This window comes from Macrobrachium nipponense, chromosome 3, assembly GCF_015104395.2.
Source record: "Macrobrachium nipponense isolate FS-2020 chromosome 3, ASM1510439v2, whole genome shotgun sequence".
In the NCBI taxonomy this organism is placed as follows: domain Eukaryota; kingdom Metazoa; phylum Arthropoda; class Malacostraca; order Decapoda; family Palaemonidae; genus Macrobrachium; species Macrobrachium nipponense.
The window spans coordinates 54,696,180-54,703,679 of NC_087202.1; positions in this window are offsets into that span (position 1 = coordinate 54,696,180).

A 7,500-nucleotide genomic window follows, 5' to 3' on the forward strand; every position below is an offset into this window, starting at 1 on the left:
TGTCATGAGTTTAGTAATAAAAAATTCTCCTAAAGATCTTCCAGGCTGCATATATGAAATTCCTTGCGAAAAGGGGGTTAAAGTCTATTACGGACAAACCGGTAAATCTCTTTCACAACGTCTCATCTCAAACAGCATCAATATTCTGTGAGAAGTGGGTAAATATCAAATGCATTATTCGTACATATGAGAGATTTAGATCATCCTATTAACTGGAGTCAAGCAAGAGCCTTAATCCCATGTAATAACAGTTAAAAGGAATATCATTGAATCTTGTTTCACCAAGTCAAATAATGGAAATGTTCTAAATTTAAGTCTTGGTTTATTTAAACTTGATGCCTTCATAATGAAAAAAGTTGTAGATAAATATAAGCAACAAAATTAATATATTCAGTTTTTACATGTTTTGGACTGTACGGACACTTTGTAGTTTCTATGTTTAGGTTTGTGACCGTGTGATATCCGATAATCCTGGATTATCTCTTTACTTTTTACCTTTTAGACAATTAACCATCTGGTATTCTTAATCTTGTTGTGCACCTGAGAACTTTTTCTCCAATTGTATTTCATTCGTTCCTTGACGATGTCTTAGTAAAGACGAAAGCGCTTGGATTTCTGACTATGATTTTCCTGTGCTATTCGCTTATTTAATGAAGACACGTGCATCTACTATGATTTTTTAAGCATATATATATATATATATATATATATTATATATATATATATTTATACACGTTATATATGTATATATACTTACATACATGCATACGTACATACATTAATTACATATATGAATGTATATATATATATATATATATATATATATATATATATATTATATATATATACACACACACACACATATATAATATATTAATATATATATACTTATAATATTATAATACATTACATATACATACATACATACTATATATACATGTGATATATATATGTATTGTATATATGTATAATAGAACGTATATATATATATTATTATATATATATATTAATATATATAATATATATTATATATAATATATATTACGAATATTGCCGCGTAGATTACTTTTATTATACATTTAACAATAAAGATTCTCAATCTCCCTTCAGTGAGTGTGTTAACAGTAGCTACACAGACGGATTAAGCATTGTAAGGAACTGTGCTTTGATTAGTTCTTATAAAAAGCAGAATTTGTTTTAATGTTACATAAATGTTCATGTTTTTAAGTGTTACCCAAACGGGAATCAATGGAAATTATTGAGTAAGCGTTGAGCTATTAACCATTTTTTATAGTGCTATCGTATACAAAACACAACATCCAGAGAGAGAGAGAGAGAGAGAGAGGTGAAGACTTTCAGTAATCTATGTACCCCTGTCAAGATCAAGTGACAGGTTATGTTTTTTGTTGTAATGATTAGTACAATATGTAGGAATACCAATCATGTTCAGATGTCACTTATAACCAACCGGTCTCAAGAATTGAAGTTGACGGATCGACCCACTGCTGAACTATGTAGAAAACTATCCAGGTTTAAACTGCTTCCGTTATGTCATTCTTGGCTGGCTGTTGAATAAGAAAACCATTGATTAAAAATCTATTACTCGTCGGGGTGTGTCGGTCGGGCGGCATTTCGGAATATATTCCAGATGCGTGCTGTTTAAACCGAAATAGAAATGTTACGCGTGATAGATATTTCAACCATAGAAATATGTTGTTATCCACTGATAGAGAACGTGATTTTTTTTAGGGTAAAAATACACAATTAGGTCGTGGTGATATCACCCAGAGAACGTACACGTAATGACAAATATATTATCGTGCATCATTTATCAACTCGAGACATTTTATTTGTCTGGTGATGGCAGGGAAGTGTGATTCCAGGCTAAAGGAAAGATAGATGAAGGTCATCTGCACTCACTTGTCTGAACCAGTTTCCATACCAGACTACAATATCCTGTGCAAAGAAGTTCTCTTGAATATGCAGATTATACGGTATTCTTGTGAAGCTGATCAATAGCCAGTGTCACTCTACTAACAATGGATTTTTTGGGCTTTCTTAGAATGGAAATCGATAGAGAATCATATATCGCGATTATTCAGATTTGTAAAGCAGGTAACCAAATTTACTTTGTTATTTTTTGATGATGCTTCATTTCTTATGATGTAATTAAAAGAGACTCTCCCCCCCCCTTTTCCGTCTCTATCTCCTTTCCCTCGTATATGCCTGTGTTCTGACGTAGTGCTCTATTTCTCTCTCTCTAGTTCCTCATTGGATAAGTGGGCTGCGTACTCGCCTATCAGTCTGGTAGCTCGAGTTCGCTCCCCGCTGCTGTCAATGCGGAAACTGAGGAAGTTATTTCTGGTGATTAGAAACTCATTTCTCAATATAAAAGTGGTTCGGATCCCACAGTAAGCTGTAGGTCCCGTTATTAAGTAACTAATGGTTCCTAGTCACAAAAAAAAAAAAAAAATTCTTTCGGCCCAGCTGTAGGAGAACTGGTAATCAGCTCGGTGGTCTGGTTAAACAAAGAAATATTTAAATCTCTCTCTCTCTCTCTCTCTCTCTCTCTCTCTCTCTCTCTCTCTCTCTCTGTTTAATTCTGTTATTCCTAGCCCTCCAGTTATGCTTCCACGTAGATGACGTATCATATTTATTCCTGGGAATTTTACCCCTTCCCTCGCCTTATTTGTAGAGTTTTCCTAGGTTGTTTTGTTTTCTGTTTTTAAGTTTCAATAATAAAATTGCAAATTTGACTGAAACAGCTGATACCAAGTGCAATTCAGTTTTCTGAAAAAAGTTTGTAATATTTTAATTTAACTTTTCATCCTTTGCGATTACGTAATGAAACTTGCCTCCATTATCCGAATTTCTTAATTTTTACTCACTAAACTGTACTGAGGAAGGATCGGCATAATCTGATCAGTGGTCCTTTGAAACAAGGATCGGAATGAAACCACTGTTTTCCAAGATGAAAATGGGATTTGTCTCTCAGTTCGGCGAGTGTTTTACTAGTTGCTTTCACCAGTGTTTTGAGCGCAATGCAAATGCAACTTAAACCAGAGTTTCAGCAAAATCTTTATACTCCTTCGTTTGTAACGCCAGTTATTTTTGTACACAGGTTTGAGGTTCGTTCGGAGATATCCGCTTCGTCATGCTCCGCCATTGATTGAGAGTCTAGCATAAGTAAATAGCCTTCATGAAGCATTGCGTGGAAGGTCGTGCAATCATTGCTTGATGAGTCGGTTTCAGTGCATAGTAAATATTTATTTTGTAGATAATAATTTATAGAGATTTTAAATAGCATGTCTAATCCTTCGGGCCAGCCCTAGGAGAGTTAATATTAACTCAGTGCTCTGGTTAAACTAAAGTAAAAAAAAATGCATAGGAAAAATATGGCACTCGAGGATAAATAGCAAATTCTACAAATACCTTTCCCTAAATATTCATCATGATTGTGGATTATTGCTGGAAAATAACAGGTTTAGAGAAGATAGATGGTATCCATTGGATACGTCTGGAATTATTGACTTCAAATCTATAGATTATCAATGAAATACATTTGCTAACGCCCCCGCCTTCTCCCTTACTCTCATTCTTTATCGAATTATTTGATGGACTTTTCATCAGCAAGTAGCGCTAAGATGAAATTTATCCCGTGACGAAAGAAAATTGAGGTATTTGTTTGATAAAAACGCAGTACTCATAAATGAGAAATTATTCGTAATGTTCTTGGCATGGAGACCTTCGTAAAAGGTCTATTTTTACTTGAGTGTTGAGGCTATAAATAAGGTTGAGCGGCTTTTCTCACTTTGCAAGGGGCTCAAAAGCACGAGTTTGCAGGTCATGCATAATTCTGACAAATGGCCCGATATCCCTTTAGTATATTTTACGGTTCTTTTGCTTTTCTTTACTATAACAAAATATGAACTTTTAGTAGTTCCCCTTGTAAAGTACCCCGTAAGAGGGTAGTGCAAAGAACCTTAAGTAATCCCTACAGTGCACCGCGTAAGGTGTACTGCAGGGATTACTTGAGGTACTTTGCAGCTTCCCTCCGTCCCCTAGCTGCAATCCCTTTCATTCCTTTGATGTACCTCCATTTGTATTCTCTCTCCGCCATCTTGCCATCCAACCTCTCCTTACACTCGAATATAAATGCAACTGTGAGGTTTTCCTCCTGTTACACCTTTCAAGCCTTTCTACTCTCAATTTCCCTTTCAGCACTGAACGACCTCATAGGTCCCAGTGCTTGGCATTTGGCCTAAACTCTGTATTTCGTTCCGTTGGAGAGTAAGAAAGTCGGAAGCAAAATGCCACGTACCACGAACTCAATTTTCTAATAGTTCTATTAAATGCCAAGGAGATAAGAGGCTTTTGTTTGACGCTTTGCACTTTACCAAACTGTTAAAGTTTCATGACTGGGCAAGAAGCATGTTCTTGATCATGCCTTAATTTTGGAGATTTGAAAAAGTGGTTTTTCAATCAGATCTATAATGAAGAAGTTAACTGCATTTTGTCAAATCTTAGAGCCTCGTACAAACACACACACATACACATTATACACATACACACACACACTATATATATATATATATATATATATATATATATATATATATATATAGTTCGGATGAAAAAGTGTACTTTCATTTTGCTGTGTACTTAAATGTCTGTTCACCCCAATCTTATGGTTTGCTGAATTTGCAGATATTGTAAAGTAGTATACGCCCTCTTTTATTTCAGAAAAACAAACACATTAGAGAGGGAGAAGGGAAAGAGATTTGTCGACTTATTTTAACAAATATTTAGACTTCTTATTAATATTTACACGTCATTAGAGATAATTTTCATATCAAACGGTAATGTACACTTTGCTGCAGTAGCAGAATGTATAATTTAACATCCTTTTGAGCTACTACAATATGAATGAAATTCCGCTGTTCTCATTGTAGCCGAAATTCAATTCACTTCGAATAATCAGTTCCTCGTATCACTAATCTTTATGTTGTCGGATATTATATATCGGTAGATATTATATATAAAATATATATATATATATATATATATATATATATATATACTATATACATATATATATATATGTGTGTATTGTGTATATAATATAATATGTAAAATAAATATATATATATATATATATATATATATATATATATATATATTATACACATATATATATATACACACACATATATAAATATATATATATATATATATAAATATATATATATATATATATATATTATATAAAACACAAAATCCACGAAAGAAAGAGAAACGATGAAGTTCTACAAGGTCTTTCAACTTCCTGTCCTTTGCTTAGAGGACTGAAGAAATATAAAGATACGTTTATCCAATAAAGCTCTTATAATGACAGTTGGGAATTACAAAGAAGAAAAACATACCTGGAATCCAACACAATTATGTAAGATTCTCTCTCCTTCGTGGGTTTTGTCTTTATTTATATGTTCATAACGTTCCATATTTTCGTGATTCAGTTATACATAGATATACTTTATATACTTTTTATACATGAATACATAGTATATAATACATATATGTGTATATATATTTATATGCATATATATATATATATTATATATATATATATATATATATATATATACAACACACATAAATATACACACACGCATGCCCACACACACACACACCAGAGATATTTATATTATTAATATTATAATTATATATATATAATATATATATATATATTATATATAATATATATATATATATTATATATATGGTACGCAGGTTTAGATTCCTTTCCTAATTCCTTCCTGTTATTGAAGCAGTGTAATATGTATATAGTGATAATAATTATTATCATTACTGTAACTACAGATAGTTACAGTTGTACACTTTACCCTCAGCAAGAACAGTCCTCGTGTAGCATTTCCTTTTTGCGAATATATTTTCTCTTGTTTAATGAATTCCTCTTCTCTTATTTCCTTAAAGGTTCATGGAATCAGTCGCCCCACGACTCCTGTTTCTCTTGAAGATGAAAGCTTTGGCATCCTGTTGCTCCTTCATGTAAGTTAATTGTCTTTTATCGTGTTCGATCTTTTATGCGGTGTTTGTATACACTGTATATATATATATATAATATATATATATACTATATATATATATTGTGTGTGTGTGTGTGTGTATGTATATATATATATGTTTGAATATATATATATATATATAACATATATATACTATATATATACTATATATATATATATATATATAATATATATATAATATATAATATATATAATATATATATATACATACATACACAGTGTGTGTTGTAGATAGAAAGACAAACTCAAGGTAATGTGTACCATGAGTTTTGTGGTTTCTAATCTCTCAGAGGACAAACTTTTTCTTTATTTCATATGACAGAATCTTCTTCAAGGAGAATAAGTGCAATAGTGTAGTTTTCTCATTACTGTCCCCTTTGAAGTCTATAAAGTTTCCACTTTCTAAGAACCAGCTGCTTCACAGGTGTCAACTGGATTCGAGAACTAAATAAACTACGTTCAAACGATTCATTTCAAAAACTAATTGCTTGAAAGTGGCCATAATTCACAAGCGTCGTGGAGTGGAACCTTGAGCACATGTGGGTTAAAGGTGTGTAAAGTGACCCATCTTTCGGTATTGGTGGAACTTACAAATTTCCACCACTGTCAAGTAAGTACTTAGGTTTTCCAATTTCAAGGTTGGACTTGGTTTATCGAGTCTCGAATCCAGCCGACTCCAGTGAAGCAGATAGTTCTTAGAAGGTGGAAACTATTATACACTTCAAAAGGGACAGTAAAGAGAAATCTACACTGTCGTCCTTATTCTTTTTGAAGAACATACGTAACGCTATATGAAATAAAATACGTTCGTTCCTAAGAGAAATTCGAACCCATAACACTCACATCTCACATTACCTTACGTCTACCCTTCTATCTACAAAACACACACCCACAACACACACATTATCTATACATTATTTATATATATATAATATATATATATCTATATATATATATATAGTATACTATATATATATATATATAGATTATATATATATATATATACAATACATATATATAAATATTATATATATATATATTATATATGTATACATACATAATTATATATTATATCTATATATATACATATATATACTATTATATGTATGTATATATATAATATATGTATATATAGTATATTATATATATATGTATATACACAAAACACACACGCACACACACACATATATATAAAGATTTTATATTATATAGACACACATTATATATATATATACTTATATATTATATATAATATATATATTATATATCTATATATATACATATATATCATATATATATTAGATATATATACTATACATACATATATATATATATATATATATGGGATATACATAATATATATCTATATATGTATATATCTATATATATGTAT